The sequence below is a fragment of the Eulemur rufifrons genome, chromosome 30 (genome assembly GCF_041146395.1).
Source record: "Eulemur rufifrons isolate Redbay chromosome 30, OSU_ERuf_1, whole genome shotgun sequence".
Taxonomy (NCBI): domain Eukaryota; kingdom Metazoa; phylum Chordata; class Mammalia; order Primates; family Lemuridae; genus Eulemur; species Eulemur rufifrons.
The window spans coordinates 9,686,330-9,706,567 of NC_091012.1; the positions used below are offsets into that span (position 1 = coordinate 9,686,330).

The 20,238-nt window shown below is 39.3% G+C and overlaps 1 pseudogene; it reads left to right on the forward strand.

Moving 5' to 3' along the window:
• The first annotated feature begins 1,840 nt into the window (after positions 1-1,840).
• Positions 1,841-19,531, forward strand: LOC138378380 (forkhead box protein K2-like; annotated as a pseudogene).
• The last annotated feature ends 707 nt before the right edge of the window (positions 19,532-20,238 follow it).

Genomic DNA, 20,238 nt, shown 5'->3' on the forward strand with positions numbered 1-20,238 from the left:
CTCAGCCTGGTCTCGAACTCCTGAGCTCAAACGATCCGCCCACCTCGGCCTCCCAGAGTGCTAGGATTACAGGCGTGAGCCACCGCGCCCGGCCTAAAAATTCTGAAATATTTGGTAGACTTAACCAGGAAAGCCATCTGGTACTGTTTTTCTTTGTTGGGAGTTGCTCTAATATATTTGAATGATTTCTTTTTCTGATTCAGCCTCTTTATATTTTATAGGTTTGTTCCTATTTTCTGTTTCATCATCAGTCACTTTCAGTAATGTATGTGTTTATAGAAGTTTGTTCATTTCATTCAGGTTATCTCTTTGTGCAACTGCTGATAACATTCTTCTATAATCCATTTTATTTCTGTAAGGTATTTATTAGTGTCTCCACTTTCATTTATGATTGTAAATATTCATATCCTCTCTTCTATATTCTTGGTCAGTGTACCTACATATTTATCAATTTTGTTAATCCTATCGGAGAACTAACTTTTAGTTTTGTTCATTTTCTCTAATGTTTTTCTCCTCTCAATTTTATTTGTCTTCACTGTAATATTTATTAGTCCTTTGTTCTATTAGGCTTGGGTGTCATTTGCCTTTATTTTTCTAAGTCCTTCTATTGTAATATAGGGTCATTCAAGACATTTCTTCTTGTTTCATATAGGCATTCACTGCTTTAACCATCCCGCTAAACACTGCATTCACTGAATCTATGTTCTGTTATATTGTGTTTTCATTTTTATTTCCCTCTCAGTATTTTCCAATTTCTTTTGTATTATCTTCTTTGTTTCATTGATTGCTTATGACTGTGCTGTTTAATTTCCTATTTACGAAGTTTGCATTTTTCCTTTTGTTTTTGATGTCTGGCTTCATTCTATTGTGGTCAGAGAAGATACTTGTTATAACTTCCGTCTTTTTACATTTCTTGTCACTTATTTTCTGCTCTACTATGTGGTCTAACCTGGAGAATTTTCCATCTGGGCTTGATAGAAATGTGCATTATGCTCTGTGGAGGAATTTCTTTATGTCTTCTCTGTTTGGCTGGTTTATAGCACTTTTCAAATCTTCCTTTCCTTACTGATCTTCTGTCCAGATCATCTATCCATTAAAGAAAATGGGGTATTAAAGTTTCCAACCTGTATTGTAAAATATTTTTCTTCTCTCCATTTTGTCAATACTTGTCTCATATATTTTGGCGTTCTGTTGCTTGGTGCATAAATGTTTGTAATTGTATCTTTTTGATGAATCAATTGTTTTTTCAATAAATAATGGCCTGTATCTTTTATAAAAGGTTTTGGCTTAGAGTTTATTTTGTCTGATAATAACATAGACACCTAAAGTTGCATGGAATATGTTTTTCTATCCTTTCACTTTCAACATATATACATATATATATCTTTGAATATAAAATATAGCTTTTGTAGATAACACATACTTGGATCATTTTGTTGTTTGTTTAAAATACATTCCTCCAGTATCTTCCTTTTCATTGTAGAGTTTCATATGTTTACACTTAATTAATTACTGATAAGGAGGAACTTATCTATGCTATTTTACTATTTGTATCCTGTGTACCTCTTACCTTTTTTTTCTTTATTCCCTCCATCACTTCCTTCTTTGCATTCAATAAAGTTTTGTAGGGTACTATTTTGATTTCCTTCTCATTGGCTTTTATTTGTATTCTGTTGAAATTTCTTAGTGGTTTATATGTGCTTGAATTTTACATTATAAATTTATTAAATCGAGATTGAGGCCACTAGCCGCTGCTAATTGGCTTGCTCCCTGGCAAACCGAAGGCCTCTGCTCTGGCTCCTAGCTCCCAGTGAGTGGCGGTGGACTCTCACTCAGGCCGATGGCAGTGGCTTCAGCAGCGCCCCATCATGGGCGGCGGGGCCAGGGGTGGTGGTCCTGGCCAGGCTGCGGGGAAGTGGCGCAGCTGGAGGGCTGCCAATTCGAGTACCTAATTACCAAGCACTCGGCGACCATCAAGTGCATCTGGTCGCAGGGCTCAGTGGATGTGAGCATGGGCCACTCGAGCTTCATCTCCCAGTGCCACCTCAAGATCTTGACGACCGTGAGCAGCAGCGCTGGCCATGACTGGACAGCCTGGGACCCACTGCCTGCACAGCCCAGGCCTAAAGTGGCGATTTCGAGTTGCATTGCCTTGGCCAGAACAGCGTGTTTGTAGACAGGTGTTCCAGAGGCACCAGGTGCTGCTGCTGCAGCTTCCAAGCTTCATGCACCAGGTTTCCAAGCACAGACTTCAAATTAACTTTCACTTCCCTATCCGGCCAGAAGAAGAAGAAGCAAAAGGTGCCTGAGTCCCCAGCGAAGGCTGTGCAGCCGCACCTCTCGCCTCTGACCATCAACATTCCAAACACCATGGCCCACCTCATCATCTCCCTTCCCTCCCCAGCGGGAACTATCAGTGCTGCCAACTCCTGCCCATCCAGCCCCCGGGAAGTGGAGTCTTCAGGTTTCAAAATGGGCCCATTGATGCCCTCTGACCTCAATATAGTGGCTGAAAACTCGCACCCAGAAAATGAAAAGGAAGCTTCCGGTGGAGGAAGCCCAAAGAATGATTCAAAGCCACCTTATTCCTATGCACAATAGTACAAGCAATTACAATGGCTCCTGGTAAACAACTCATCCTAAATGGAATTTATATGCACATCACTAAAAATTATCCATACTACAAGACTGACAAGGAGTGGCAGAATTCAGTTCCTGACAATCTCTGTCTCAATTGTTATTTCATCGAAGTACCACAGTCCCAGGAAGAACCAGGCAGAGGCTCATTCTGAAAGGTAGAGATCCTGCCTCTGAAAGCAAATTAACAGAGCAGGCTTTTAGGAAAAGGCAGCCTAGGAGTGTACCTTGCTTTAGAACCTCTCTGTGACCACTCTCTTCTAGGAGCCTCTCCCAGTCACGCTGGAGTAGTGTCTGCTCACTGCAGTGGCCCCAGAGCCCTGAGAGCCTGTGGAGGGAAGCCTTGCCAGCCCATCGGGAGCCTGAGCCTGGCAACTCACACCCCAGACTTGCCATCATCCAAGAAGCCTGGTTTGCCCAAAGCTCACCAGAGTCACCTCTGTCCAGCCAGCTGGTCTTGATCACCATTCAGTGGCAGCTACTACAGGTGGCTAAGCCTGCTGCCTATACTGCTGCCACCCTAGTGACCACTGCAAGGTGGTGACCTAGTGACCTTCCAGCCACCCTTTGTGCAGCCAGTTCACGTCCTCCACCAGATACCAGCAGTGACAGTCACCAGCGTGGCTTGACTGGCCCCAGCAAACACCTACACTGTCTCAGGACAAGCCCTAGTCACTCAGACAGCTGTGTTGGACTCTGCTAGGGCCCAGCTGCAAGAGAATAGAAATCACAGGGAAGTAAAAGTAGAACCTGTTGCTGTAATTAGCCATGGCACATTAGGTGCTGCCAGCCAGATCATTCAGATGTCACAGACCACCTCTGTCCAGATGGTCACTGTAGGAGTGTTGTAGCAACTGTTACAGTGTGTGGTTCCAAAGACAAACCAAGCGGCACACAGGGAGTCAGAGAATCAAGGTTTATTTGCTGGCGGGCTCAGAGCGGACTTACCACCAAATTCTGAGCCCGCCTACTGGTTTTTTTCCACTCTTATTAGGTCGGGGTGGTCCGAGGGGTGTGGTCTCAGGAGGCTGATGCAATAGGTGAGCGTGATTACAGAAGCCAGGTAGTAGGTCAGTGTTAGATTGATGAGAATCTTCGTTATCAGTACAACAGACACCTCTAGGTCAACACCAGCTACCAGTAAAAACTGTAACGCAAAACGGGACTCTTGTGGTACCAATCCCCACTGCGGTCCACTGCCAGGGGAACAATGCTGCGAGGAGTCCTTTACACGTGCTGGAGACCCCCGCATCAGCATCTGCCAGGACAGCAACCAGCCTGGGCAGCCAGGGCTGAAGTGAATCAAAACAGAAGATGGCCAGAGCGTCGTCATCACCCTGAGTGTGGACACGTCACGGGCAGCTGTGAGGAAAAGGGTGTCTAAAACTAGCGACTGGGAAAGTTTTTCTTACCTTAAAATATCAATGTTGTGTTGCCAAAGGGGACATTGCCTCTCACCAATACTAGGAGTGTGCTCTCTCTCAGTGGGTAAAGGGCCCTGCGTTTGGAGTTCAACTCTCAGTACTGAAAATACAAAACCCAGGTGGCCTGAAAACTCCTTAATTTACAGACAGAAGTCACACTTGAACAAAAACCACACACAACAAAACCTGGTACTTGAGACAGTGTCTCTCCTGCTGAGCGCTCCCTGGGCTGCTGCCTTTGAGTGAAGCTTTTAACTCCCAGTGAAAAACCACGGCCCTTCCTGGAGGACCAGGCATCTCCCTGTGAGGACGGTACAGTGTGGTCAGCGGTCAGGGGCAGGTGCCAGCGGACCTCCAGGGACTCGGCCGCCTGCAGAGACCAGACAGGACCACCCTCCCATCCGCCCCCCACCACGGCCCTCGCAGTACTCACCGCTGGTACTGGCAGGCAAGACGGTATTTTGTTGTTCACATGTGCAATTAGAATATTTCCAAGTGCACTTTCTTTACACAATAATGAGGTCTGTGACATTTCACTTCACTGCATTTCTACTCTGGAAATTTTGTAAATCATACAGGACCTTTCCTGTGGATTTCATTTGGGGAAAAGAAACAAAGTAGTTTTGTGTTTTTGTTGTTTTCAGCCTGTGGAATTATTTATTTACCTTGTTCAGGTGGAGCTAGTTTATGACACTTGCAGATTTTCCACGTTAGAGCAGTTGCTTGGTGAATTTAATCCACCTCCATTGCAGTGCATAGGACAGAAGACTAATGCTGAGGCTGCATGTGACCGTGAGAATTCAGGGACAAGCTGGTGCTGGGAAAGAACTGCCCGGTCTCATCCGAGCTGCACTTCACTGTCCTCTTTCTTGCTGTTTTTTGTTGTTTGTTTCTTTGTGTTAACTTTGTCCCTGGCAAAATTTTCCATTCTAAGTAAAGCCAGTCTCCTAAGTATTGTGTATTTAAAACAACAGAGCCATTACCACTACATTTGGGGGAAAAGACTCAGTCTCTTATCACAAGCATTTTCAAACAAAGATCACAGATTTCTCCATAGTGTGTTATTGCAGGTTTAGTCGCCAGCTCAAGGCATCATCTGACCAGCTGTCTTCTCAGTTATATTGCACTTGTCCCCACTGCAGGCGGGAGCAGCCATGCCAATGGAGCGGGAGCTGAATGTTAATTCTAGGGTCTAAGTAAGCACTCTGTGATTAAGCACTGGAAAGATTTAGGTTGTTTTCTAATTTGCAGTAAGAGACTTCCCTAACCTTTCAGAATTGAATTCAAAACTAAGGCTGACTTATCTCCTACCAAAATTGAAAAGGAGAGGAAAGGAAACAAGTGAGAGAATGAGAAGTTCCAACCTACTCCCCACCCCCAGCCTCAGCCCAGACTCCTTAGGAAATAACCTTTCTCCTTTCCAGACCTTTCCAGAGTGTTCTAGGGGTTAGGACAGAGCAGCAGTGCAAATAGAAAGAGGATGTTAGCCTTATTTTGAATTTTTAGTGTCATTATCATAATGTTATTTATTTAAATGTAGTTATTTTGGTATTTAACTTTTTTAAAGAGAGGAAAAAAATACCTATATCTTCCTGGTGGAATGAAATGGCTCAGAATGGTAAATTTAGGCAATTTTAGAAATGTGTATTATTAACTTAAAGACAAAATGTGATTTAAAAAATCTAGGTTGATTAGATACCAACTTGGCATTGGTAGCATGCAAAAGCTCTGCTTCTTACACATCCACCTTAGGTTATTGTTGCACAAGTGACATTGTCATTCACGCTGTGCCTATTAACATGAATTTATAAATATTAATGTTTGTCTTTTAAATAATATAGGAAATGAAAAAAAAGACTAGTTATAAGCCAAAATTCAATAGTATAGGCTATTATATTTACCTTGCAGTTTATTTCTCTGTTCGTCATATTACTTTGAGTTTCTGTGTAGTGTCCTTTCATTTCTGGCCAGAGGACTCCCTTCAGCATTCCTTGTAGGGCAGGTCTACTAGCAAACAACCTCCTAAGTTTTATCCATCTTTGAATATCTCAATAGCTTTTTATCATTTATGAAAAAGGAAAGCTTTATTGGATATAAAATTATATATATATATATTTTTTTTTTTTTTTTTGAGACAGAGTCTTGCTCTGTTGCCTGGGCTAGAGTGAGTGCCATGGCGTCAGCCTAGCTCACAGCAACCTCAAACTCCTGGGCTCAAGCGATCCTCCTGCCTCAGCCTCCCGAGTAGCTGGGACTACAGGCATGCGCCACCATGCCCGGCTCATTTTTTCTATATATATTTTTAGTTGTCCATATAATTTCTTTCTATTTTTAGTAGAGACGGGGTCTCGCTCTTGCTCAGGCTAGTCTCGAACTCCTGACCTCCAGCGATCCACCCGCCTCGGCCTCCCAGAGTGCTAGGATTACAGGCGTGAGCCACCACGCCCGGCCTAAAATTATATATTGATATATATTTTTTTCTTTCAGCACTTTACAAATGATATTCACTCCCTTCAGACCTTGTTTCTGATGAAAAATATGCTGTTAATCTCATTGAGAATAATTTGTATAGGATGATTCTCTTCTGTCTAGCTGCTTTCAAAATTCTGACTTTCAACAATTTGATGATCATGTGCGTTGGTATGAATATGTGTTTATCCTCTTGGAGTTTCTTGAACTACTTGATGTACATATTTTCTTATTTAAAATATGATATTGTCTGTAATATATTAACAGCCTTAAAACAATTAGCTTAAGTTCAAAGAAATTTGGCATTTCTAGTATTTTTGTTACTGATTTTCTAGGTAAATTATATTTAGGTAAAGAAAGTACACTCTAATCAATTTAAATCATTTGGAATTTTTTAAGGCTTACTCTGCCATTCATCATATGCTCAATTTTGGTGAAATTTCCATGTACGTTCAAAAAGATTGGATTGTTCAAGGGTGCAATAAAAATATATATAATATATATATTTATGTTTTATATTGATTAAATGTATTTAATATATTAAAGTATACATGTATTTATGATAATATATTAAATATATTTTAATGTCTATTTAACAAGTATTTAATATACTTGTAGAAGTAGTAATAAAAAATCTTCCATCACAGAAAAGCCCAGAACCTGATGGCTTCACTGCTGAATTATACAAAAGATTTTTAAAAATTAATACAATCCTATTGTAACTATTTCAAAAAATCAAGGAAGAAGAATACATTCAAACTCATCCTATGAGGCCAGTATTACCTGATACCAAAATTAGACAAAGACACCACAACAACAATGACAGGCCAATGTCTCTGATAAACATAGGTGCATTATTCTCAACAAAATATTAGCAAACTGAATTCAACACATGGAAAAGGTCATTCATCATGATCATGTTGAAAACAGCCCAGAGATGTATTTTTTTTCACTGAAGCTAACTCTCCTATCAGTGCAGTCAATTCCATCCCACTTCTGCAGATCACTGTTCCAACAATTACCTCTCTTTGAACACTTTCCCCCTCTCTGCCAGAGATTTTCCCCAAGATGAATGTGTCCCCTTTGTTCCCATCCCATTCCCCACAACTCCCGAGATGTTCCACTCATTTGCTCACAGAATCATGCTCTGGTGCCAGCTTCTCATCTCCTGTCTCTTCTTAACCCACTCCATCTGCCCCCTGTCACTGTCACTGTCACTCTCCTGAGACTCCTCTTGCCAAGGTCCCTCGTGTCTTCACACTTCTAAAGAAGAGCTCTTTTTCCAAACACACAACTCCCCACGTCTGCCCTAATAATGGAAAGAGCATTGCCATTGACTAGCTGCTGGGGCAAATACCTACATGAGTTACCCTGCTCCAACCTGTGAGCAATTCCTCCATCAGGAGTCTGTCCACTTTTAATTCTGAGCCACCATTTATCACTGCTCAGTTTTATCACCAGACTTTCTTCCTAACCCTCTTCTCTGCCTACATTCTGACTCCCAACTATGGTCTACTCTCCCCTGAGCAGTCAGCATAACCTCTTAAATTAAGGCACTGCACTCCCCTGCTCAAGATCTACCAAAAGTTACCATCAAACTGGATTAAAAACCAAACTTATTCCCATGCCCTGAAAACCACAAGGCCCTGTGAGCTATGGCAGGGCTTCCCAACCTATAGTGAATTGTATAATTATTTCATTATATATTACAATGTAATAATAACAGAAATAAAGTACACAATAAATGTAATGCATTTGAATCATCCCAATACCATCATGCTCCCACCCCCACAGTCCATGCAAAAATAGTCTTCCATGAAAATGGTCCCTGGTGTCAAAAAGTCTGGGGACCACTGAGCTACAGCCTTGCCCATGTGACCTCCTCTCCTCCTTCTTTCCCTGATTCCTCACTCTGACCCCACTGGCCACCTTGCGGTTTGTTCCTTGAACACACATGAAACACATTCCTGTCTCAGACTCTTGGCACTCTTTCCACCGGGTGTAATGCCGGAGCTCCTTACCTTCCTCGCTTTGGTCAGGTCACTGTTCAAATGTGGCCTATCAGGAGAGGCTCTTTCTGATGATTCTACCTAAAATAGTGAGCACCTCCAATCACTGTATCTCGTTCCCTGCTTTGTCTTCTTGGTATTTCCCTCCACCTGGGATATTTGTATACCTGAAAAAATACTTAATGTCTTCCTCACTAGATCATCAGCTCATAAAGGCAAGAACTTTGTTCCACCTGTGCTCTCCTCTATCCCATCACTTAACAACTTCTTGGCAGCATTAGCATTATGACCATAGCCTCTCTTATCTTGTCTCCTTTTATCTTATGTCTCCTAGTTTTCCTCCTCCCATTCTACCTGCCCCTCTGGGGACTTGTCCTTAAATTATGATAGTCCTTACAGATCTATGCTCTGTCCTTTTATTCTATAGACTTTCTCTACATGTGAACAGCTACTCTTACTCTTCATTCCTTACCGCTAGCTCAGATTCCTGCTCCAGTCCCATATATCTAAATGGTGACTACACAGGACCCCTCTGCTAATTCATAGGCACATCAAGCTTCCCTTGTTTGCAATGAACTTCCCCGTCTCCCAACCCATCTCTCCCTCCTGCATCGCTTATCTCTCCGCATGTGGAAGCACCACCCATGCTTCTTTCCAGCAGGGGATAAGTGTCCCCAAATGGCTTGCAGCTTCATGAAAAGGCCTATGTCTGATCCAGTGCCCACTGAGGGGTTTCTATTCAAGTGCACAGCAGAAGCCTCCTCTCCTAAACCCTTGCTGGATGTTACAGGAGTAGGCACTGACCTAAGTATTCTGTCCCTCTGGGTTATGCAGTTTGACTTCTCTTTACAGGTTTGCTGTGGGGAGGAGAAAAACAATCCCAAGTACTTGAATAGGATTTGTCATTCCAAATGATGAAGACTTAACACAGGAATTCTGCATAAATGATGCAACTGTCAGGACACAGCTATAGTTTAGCAAGGTAACTGGCAAAGTGTTTGTCCAAGTTCTACTTGTACCATATTCCTGGGCAACTTCCTGAGAAGGCAAAAGAAGTCATCAGGAAAAGATTAACACCCATGATCCAAGGAACAAACACTTTAAGGAAGGAGTTCTCAGTCACAACACACATCGGAAAGCCTGGGGAATATAGTCTGTGACTCAGTTTATACCTACACTCTACTCAGTCTCTGCCTATGGAGCAGATGGTTTTATTACTGCTCCCCATCCCCGCAGCATGCTGTGTGTGCGTGTGTGTGTGTGTGTGTGTGTGCACTGCAGGTGCATTTGGGCAATGGGTTGTTGGGGGAGAATCCAGAAATCTCTCTTGCTGTAATTTTTATTTTTTTATTTCAGCTTATTATGGGGGTACAAAAGCTCAGGTTATATATATTGCCCTTGCCCCCCCATCCCCCTGAGTCAGAGCTTCAAGTGTGTCCATTCCCCAGACAGTGCACATCGCACTTATCATGTAGGCATACACCCATCCCCTCTCCCCACCCCCCACCTCTGTCCGATACCCAATTGGTGTTATTCCCAAATGTGCGCTTAGGTGATGATCAGGGAAACCAATTTACTGGTGAGTACATGTGGTGATTATTTTTCCATTCTTGGGATACTTCACTTAATAGAATGGGTTCCAACTCTCTCTAGGAAAACAAAAAGGATTCTATATCACCGTTATTTCTTATAGCTGAGTAATACTCCGTGGCATTTATCTTGCTGTACTTAATAGCAATTGTTTTGTGATGAGAAAAACAATGGCAATATCTTAAACCATAATGATTATTAAACTCGTACGCATGTATTTACTTTCCTTTGATAGATAGATTTTTTTCTTAAAATTCAGATGTTAATTTCAGGAATCTACTTTTATTTCTAAAGATGCTTTATAAATAAGAAATATCTTACAAAACCTATCAATGCACCTGGAGCTGTTAGCTTTGTGTCACTGAAAAAATATGAACATATGTGTAAATAAGTTTGGTTCAGGATCATCTCTGAAGTATTCCTCCAGAACATTTCCTCACAGAAAGAAGAAAAGATGCAATATAAGAATCTATTGAAGAAAAAAATTTAAGTACTCTTAATACATCACTTTTCACATTTCTGCCCTTGTATCTCTTAGAATGATTTTGGTTGGGTGAAATGTCTTTTAGGCTTTTAAACATAAACACTGAGAACTTAAATACTATAATGGTTCATTGCTCATCACCATTCATTGGAAACTGGCATTAGACATGCCCAAGAAATTGGCATTGAGCATGCTCAGAAAATTTTTATGTTCCTTTCTACTTCCTCCTGACAGAACCTATGGAAATTTAAGGTATTTTTAGGCTCAAAGACTTATATGATCATATGTCATGCTTATCTGCAATAAACTTTGAAAAAAACATTTTTAGTTTCCTGTAAACACCAGGCTCTAAGCCTGCACTGTCCAGTACAATTGTCACTAGGCACATGTGTCTACTGAGCACACAAAAGTGGCTACTATGTGCTGAGGAAATGAATTTTTAGTGTTCTTCATTTTAATAGATAAATTATTTTCTAATTCTTTTTATAGACGTAATTCATGTCAGGACTAGTGATCAATATTTATATTGTTTGATGCTGTTGAAACTTATCTTTCAAAAAGATACATTTTCTTGAATTTAGATGGTACATTTACTCACTTAGCTCAATAATTAAAGGAACCTACAAGTCAGTTCTTACTCTAGCATATCCTTTTTACAGCACTCCTTTTATAAGATGATTATGTACCACATGAGTTGGGGAAGAAGACTTAAAGAATGATGATTTTGATTTCAGTATGGTATAAACACAACTCTAGGAGAGAAACATATAGCCTCAAAAAAGTAATACTGTGAGTGACTGTGACTTCTCATGGAAAAGTATCTATCTGCATCTCTATAAATAACAATGTTCACTTACAAATTAATCCAGGAATTGTTAATATCTTAGTAAAATATCTGCTGGGAGTGAGGGGGAGTGGAGGGAGATGCCTAACCTTCAACAAAGCAAACAGCTTTACAAATTCTCCTCCTGGCTTCTGGCCTCCAGAGGGTTCCTGACCTCTTTTTACTCAGCACATCAAGTCCTGTTCTCTGGAGTCTTCTACAGTGACCTGCCAGAGTTGCCCTTAAGTATTGACCCTCCCTGACAGGTATTGGTAATAAACCAAATATAGTTTCACCTCTCTAACCTTGTACTGGAACACCAAGAGCATTTTACAAAGCAGTAGTGTTGGGCAATAAAGTCTTTAGAACTTTATTGAATCTGAATATGAGATTCAGATATCCCAGGTTTTTCCTCACTTTAGTTCTATTATCATTTTATCATGGATTTCTTGTTTCTTTTAAGTGGTCTGAGTTAAAAACTTAAATGCTTTTTTTTTTATTTTAAGAGAACCGTCTTTGATGAACTTTAAAAGTTCATAAAACTAATATATGAGCATTATTTTAAAGCACTCACTTAAACCAGTGATTCTCCGATTGTGGTGTGCCAACCTCTGGAGATCCCCTAAACCCTTTTCCAGGAGGCCCATAAGGTCAAAACTGTTCTTATAAGAATGACAAGACATTGCCTGCTTATTCACTGACATTTGCAATGACTGTATAAAAGTATACATGGGTAAAGCTGTTGGTTTCTCAGCATGAATCAAGGCAGTGGTACCAACTTACACTAGTCATTCTATTCTTCACTCCCCCTTGCAGGGGAAAAAAAAAAGCCTGCTTTATTTAAGAATGTCCTTTATGAATTAGTAAAAGTTAATGGTGTTTTTAAATCTTGACCTTTTTAATATTTGGAATAAGTGAAATGTTCACTTAAAGCACTCCTGCATGCTGCAGCATGGCTGTGTTAAGCAAAAGTGCTTGTGATTAAATGCTGAGCTGAACAAGCCACATTTTTCAGAGAACACCATTTTTGTTTGAAAGTACAACCGACTTTTATTCTCAGAAATGAACAAGGTGAGACTTTCACTTCAAGGAAAATAACAAGCATTTGTTGCCAATAATAAAACTCAAACTTTTAAGCAAAAAATAGTACTAAGATTACAGTAGAAGGAAAACTTATACCATCTACTGTGAACCTGACTGCTTTTCAATACGTAATGTTTTTATAAGATTGGTGCCAATAATAACAAAAGCAAATCTTTCCTCCAACTGAGAGGAAAATATTCATTTATTGTGCAATATAGATTAATGAGTATTAATGTCACAAATGCATTCATATGCAAAACTCCATTGCAACTAAGGAACTAGGACTTGTGGAGTTTTGTTGTAGTATTAAAAAAAACCCACAATCATCTGAAAGCTTTAAAAATACACCTTTTTGGCCGGGCGTGGTGGCTCACGCCTGTAATCCTAGCACTCTGGGAGGCCGAGGTGGGCGGATCGTTTGAGCTCAGGAGTTCGAGACCAGCCTGAGCAAGAGCGAGACCCCACCTCTACTAAAAATAGAAAGAAATTATATGGACAGCTAAAAATATATATAGAAAAAATTAGCCGGGCATGGTGGCGCATGCCTGTAGTCCCAGCTACTCGGGAGGCTGAGACAGGAGGATTGCTTGAGCTCAGGAGTTTGAGGTTGCTGTGAGCTAGGCTGACGCCACGGCACTCACTCTAGCCTGGGCAACAGAGTGAGACTCTGTCTCAAAAAAAAAAAAAAAAAATACACCTTTTTGCCAACTATATATTTGCATGAGGCTAGGTCATCATCTTATTGTCTCTTCAAAACAAATTGCAAAGACAGATATGAGAATCCAGCTGTCTTCTAGTTAGCCAGACACTAGAGATTTGCAAAAAATGTAAATAAAACACACTTTTTACCAATGTTTTTGTTGCAGAAGAAGAGTTATTTTTGTGAAAAATATTATTTATGTTAACAATGTGGTTGTTAGTCATGGGTGATTTTGTCCCCCAGGGGACATTTTTTGTTGTCACAACCTGGGGGAAGTTACTGCTGGCTCCTAGTGGTGCTTCTCAACATTCTACAATGCACAGGACACATTCCACAACAAAGAATTATCTAGCTGAAAATATCAAGGATCCCAAGGTTGAGAAAGCTAAATTAAGCATATTTTTTAATTCTCAGTTTTAATTTCTAATACAGTAAATACCAATATAATTGACATGAAAAAATTACTGTTTGTGATCCTCAATAATTTAAGCAATAAAAGAATCTTAAGGACCAACAAAGCTGCAAATGGTTTGCTTCAGTACTCTAGTAAGAACACTACAGCCTATGTCTATAGTTATGACCTACTACTAAACTTGATATCATGCAAAGTAATTAGCTGGAAAAACAAGACAGCTTAAAAATTTCACCTGTTATTTATGTGGTAATGTATTACTAAAGTCACAATGTGGAGGAAAAAAATATTTTTAACAACATATTTTATCATTTGTTATGTCTGAAGACAATTTTTAAAAAGTGGTAGGGGGAACATTTCCAGGGGCTCTACAATTGTCTACTTTAGAACAGTACTGTGTGGGCACTTTCCCCTTTGTTTTAATTCTTTGGCTTTTAGCAAAAATAGGGGAGCCAACATGCTAAGCAATATGCTGTTAGAAGACAGTTTTCTGTTGATTATTGGAATATATTAATTATTACTTATTTTCCCTGTCATTTGCTCTTCTACCCATAGAATCTTTCATCCTGTGAAAGTTATATCTATTTGTACACATGCTTAAATTTAAGTCATATAGCAATTTTGTTTATTTTAAGTTGTTAGACCTTGAATTTCAGTTGATTTAGTTCACTATCACTTACCTTCCTGTTTTCCATTTTAGCTCTAAAAGTAAATAATGAAAGAGCTTTATACCAAATAAAAACATTTAATGTCGTTTTTGCAATAATTACTGAAAAATTTGTTAGTAAATATAAATGTGAAAATATAAGTGCAAAACCAATGACAGATATAGCTATCCCAAAACAAGCAGTGTTAACAGTGCAGCATAATACTGCACAGGATAATATTAAGGGTAGCCATTTCCCAAATATTTTAAATGAAATATTAATGAACAGAGACAACTCACTCTGTTACTGTATTTCTGTTATCCACAGATGTTGTGTGTTAGAAAACAAAGGGTTCTCTTTGGTAAGTTATATGTTTCCATTTGCCCCCAATGTCTAAAATGAGGCTCAGAATAATTGAGGGAAGGCAAATCAGATGTTTAAAAGTAGGTCTATATACTGTTAGCACTTTTTAAAAAGCCTGTAACATTATTAGCATATAAGATGGACACTTTTATTAATATAATGCTTCCAGCAGTTTTGTCTCCAAATTGATTTCAAAATCACAGAATTTGAAGTTATAAGATGGAAAGGACCACTCAACCTCACAGGACATTTAACTCAACTCATTTTGCAGGTAAGGAAACCAAGGCTTAAAACTGACCTGCCCAAAGTCCCACCGATAGGAACAGTTCATCCTCCTACATGCAAAGTAAGCAGCATTGTCCCTCCTTTACTGCACACAGAAATTATCTGAAGAACTTTAAAAACAGCCTGACTTTCAACTTGAGGCATTCTGACTTAGTTGACATTGGACATGACTTGGGCATCAGAATTATTTTAAAGTTCCCAGGTGATGCCAGTGTACAGCAAAGCTTGGGAATGATTGCTTTGGGGTTGAGATCAGAATCACCTGGGATGCTTTTGCTCATGTAATTCTGCCTCACATTCTTCCCCATTTTCCTAAAGGGCTTGTGAGTGCCTAGACATGGAGGGAAGGTGGAGGTGGGAAGATGCATATTTGCAGATACGTATTTTGAAAAATGTTGCATAAGTGATTCTAACGGCTCACCTCTCCCACTGAGAACAAGCAATACTACCCCCTCACACGTTTTTCAAAATCTTTCCTAAAAGCCAATTTTCCCTGTTAATTTGCTCAAGAAACCTTTCTTTCACCAACAGTGAATATGTCATATGATCATTTCTAAAACTTAATGACAGCAAATTAAAACTTACTGTACTTCCAAAGGGAGATTTCTAAAAATTAGACTAAGTTAGGGAGGAAAAAAGCATAAAATGTACTTGTTTGAGCAAGGTTAATCTTTGAAACTACTTTTGTATTACATATGGAAACATCAGAATCATCTGAATTCAAAAAAAGTTGGGATTCTAGCCAAAGTAGAGTGGTTTTTACTCATAGAATTAGGGCCTTGTCTGAACAAAAGCATTTAGTGATTACTTAATAAGGTACCAGAACCCACGACTTTGGGCAGAGTCAGGGTTCAGTTTTATCTGAAACACAATTTGATCATGACTATTGTTATAAGTGAGAGAGGAAAGTGACATTATTATGAGTGTAAACTTGCAATTTTTAATTAAATGTAGAAGTTACAGATAATTTAATTAGCAAAAAACTAGTACATTAGAAACAAAATTAGTTTATAAGCTAGTTATATTTTTTAAGTGTAAAACTGGGGATAAAGATATTGATATTCTAAAGTAGCATTTTCCAAACTGTGTTCTGAAAATCAACACTTGGAATCCAACGTGTTAATAATGTTCAAAGGACAACCCAATGGGGCTTATTTTTGTTGTTAATGCCTTTTCAATAAACTTGAATGGTTCATCTTAGGGTGTTTTGAAAGTATATCTGTGATTGTACACCTCAAATGTGCTCATGCTTGATTAGGTATATTTCAATGCAGACACATTGGGCTGCCAATGTAAGACAAGTTGTTCCTTCTTCCAAGAATAGTTTCCAAAGTAGTGTGCATTACTTCAGGTCTATAATTCATAAAGAACTATTTTTTTCTTCAGAAACTTGCAATAAAAAACACCTCTCCTTTTCATTATGTTCAACATTATCTTAAGGTAAATGCATCACATAAAGAGCTACACTTTTTCTGGAATTGCTTATTTGGTAACTGGCTTTCCCTTCCTCTACACAGTCTAAGATTAAAACAGAAATTGAAAATTCATAGTTAGGCCCTTGAAAATTAATATATAATTGATATCAATTTCTCAAAATGATCCCTGAAAAAGCAGCACCAAATGGCTGAAATGACTGAGGATGGCTGGGATGCTTTTAGTATAAGGGGGTCTGTCATCTGCCCTTGGCAGCCTAGTTGTACTCACTATTTTACTGTTGTTCTATGGTTAGGCTGGTTGACTGTGTTGTTTTCTAGACACACCATTGAGCATGAGCTGTCCTTTCTAACAAGCTGCCCTGGAGATACCTGAAAGGAAAAAAGAAACAGAATAAAATGTCACAGTAAGTCAAACCTATAAATGTGTGTTTTTTTCTTTGGTTAAAATGTCAAGTGATAATGGTAGTAATATTCTTCAGGGAGTGGGGGGCCGGGGGGTGAAGTCACAACTAATGGGCATGAACATGGTGAGCATTGTAGAGGGGAAGGGTATGCCTCTAAACCTCGCTTGGGTGAGGGAAAGACATAAAATGTAACCAGAAGATATTTGCACTTCAGTGTTTATTGCAGCATTATTCACAAGGGCTAAAATGTGGAATCAGCTTAAGTGTTTATCAAGGGATGAGTGGATAAGAAAGATGTGGTGTATGTACACAATGGAGTGTTATTTAGCCATGAAAAAGAAGAAAATTTTGTCATTTGCAGAAACATGGATGGATCTGGAGGACATTACTTTAAGCGAAATAAGCCAGGCACAGAAAGACAAATATTTCATTTTCACACTCATATATGGGACCTAAAATTAATTGATCTCATGGAGGTAGTGAATAGAATGGTGGTTACCAGAGATTGGCAAGGGTGGTGGGAAGGAGCAATGAAGAGGTGTTGGTTAATGGGTAATAGCGTTAAATAGAAGGAAAAAGTTCTAGTATTCAATAGTGCAATAGGGCAACTATAGTTAACAACAATTTATTATATTTCAAAATAGCTAGAAGTCTTCAAATGTTCCCAACATAAAGCAATGATAAATGTTTCAGGTAAATCATGTCCTAATTACCCTGATTTGATCATTATAGGTTATATGCTCGTATCAAAATATAACATGTACTCCATCAATATGTACAATTATTATGTATCAATAAAAAATTTTTAAAAAATGTCAAATTATAAAGCATTAAGATATTTCTTATGCTCCAAAAACTGCCTGTTGTGGTATCTATGTGTGGCTCTATAGGAAACCTACTAAAGGCTCTTAACTTCCTCAGACAATGTTTAAAGAATGGGTTATAAAATGCTGCCTTTGATATAATACCTATAGTCAAATCCAGCAAGAATCTATTGTGAGTTCCATTTATAAATAATTTTAAAAGTTTAAAATAAGAGTTCAGGTACAAGTGCAGGGACACAGACCAGTGGAACAGAACAGAAAATCCAGATATGAAACCATCCTCATATAGCCATCTAATCTTTGACAAAGCAGACAAAAGCATACTCTGGGGAAAAGAATCCTTATTCAATAAATGGTGCTGGGAAAACTGGATAGCCACATGTAGAAGACTGAAACAGGACCCACAGCTTTCAACCCTCACAAAAATCAAATCACGGTGGATAACAGACTTAAACCTTAGGTGTGAAACTACTAGAATTCTAGAAGAAAATGTGGGAAAGACTCTTATAGACATTGGCCTAGGCAAAGAATTTATGAAGAAGACCCCTAAGGCAATCACAGCAATAACAAAAATAAACAAATGTGACCTGATTAAATTAAAAAGCTTCTGCACAGCCAAAGAAACAGTCACGAGAGCAAACAAGTAACCTACAAAATGAGAAAAAATTTTTGCATGCTACACATCCGACAAAGGGCTGATAAATAGAATCTATTCAGAACTGAGGAAAATCAGCAAGAAAAAATCAAACAACCCTATCAAAAAGTGGGCAAAGGACATGAATAGATTATTTTCAAAAGAAGATAGAAGAATGGCCAAGAAACATATCAAAAAATGCTCAACACCTCTAATCTTCAGGGAAATGCAAATCAAAACTACAATGAGATATCACTTAACTCCAGTGAGAATGGCCTTTATCAAGAAGTCCAAAAACAATAAAGGTTGGCGTGAATGCGGAAAGACGAGAACACTCATACACTGCTGGTGGGACTGCAAACTAGTGCAACCCCTGTGGAAAGTAATATGGAGATACCTTAAACAGATACAAGTAGAACAACCATTTGATCCAGCAATCCTATTGTTGCGGTCCGATTACAGAACGGGGGATGAACACATAAACATACATACAGACACACGAATAAACACACAGACACACATAGACGGTAAAGACTGCAGTACAGTAATGCACCAGTCACTTTATTTTTATACTCCTTTTGTTCAGCAGCTACTTCCTGATACATGACTATCTTTAGAGTCCCGAGGTGACATGTTCCATTTCTTATGGAAATTTCTCAAGGAAAGGCAGTTTGCATCTTAACCTTTGGCCCTCATTACCTGCATGCAGGACAATGACACACACCTTGGCTATTTGCCATAGGAAACAGTTTGTCTATTTCAATAGGCCATTGACCTTTAGCTCTGAGAAGCATTCAGTAGTCAATGGACCCTGACCAGACCCATTGACTTCTGGCCTCAAGGAGCGTTCTGGACCCATTGACCTTTGGACCCAAGAAGCATGTCCAGCTTCGCTGACTCTGAGCTCAAGCCAATTCTTGCTCAGGGACAATCCCTACATCTCCCTCTCTTCTTTTAAGTTTGAGATCCAATATGCTCAAAGACCCTCATGATATTTTGATTATGTTGGTTGATTTTTATTTTTTGGTAGTGTCAGCATCTGTAGACTGAAAACAGGCAAAGAATAAAGACTATTAAAATTCCGGCATTAATTCCTATGTTATTAAGGAAAGATTTAAAAGTTGTTAAACAATTAGCTTGTGACAGGCCATTTGCCAAACCTTGAAAGAAATCTTGTTCATTAAATTCTGGTAAATTTTCCTGGAATGTACTGGTTATTTCTTATTCTAGGCTTTGTAAATCAGCCGTCAGGTTATGCCCTCCAGCTAGCAGTTGGCGTAGAACTCGCAAATGTTTGCTACTGTTAAAAGGAATAGGTGTAACACAAAACCTAGAAGAATTCCAATCACAATGCAAAAATGACTGAGTGGCTGGACTTGAATTTGATCTCCTAGCCATTGGACAGTATTTTGTAAGTGCAAGATTTCTCCTTCTAAACGGCTATCAATTTCCTGTTGGTGTTGCCACAGTCTGTGGGAGTCTTCAAGCCACTTACGGATGAAGTCAGCGGTTTGAACAGATTGTTGCAATGCTACTCCTGCTGTAGCAGCTGTGGCAGCTATAGATATTAATCTTGCCACAACGGCAATTATAAAACCGATAGCTCTCTTAACTTGGTGGCTCAAGGAAGTTATTTTGTTTAAAAAGGTGGTAATTAAGGCAGATTCACTCCAAGGCCAGGATAAATTAACTGGAATCCAAAGCTCTGTCTTAGCCCTTAAAACATATAAATTTGAAGTTAGCCCATGAAGAGCAGTTAAGGCAGGTATATAAAGAGCAATTATTAAGACAGGAGATATTTCCTGTGGACTCATTCCATTGAACACAACCTAGCACTAGCAAATAAGGATAGGGCACATAAGCCAATAAAGGCTGAGAAACATTAGTTGGCGGAACTGCGCATGTCATTCCCAGTGTTGGTCCCCTGGCTTGCACAGTCAGATTCTCAATTTCCTTCAGGAAGTCCTCGGTCCTGATCCTCTTTGCCATACCACCACTTAAGACAACAAGTGGG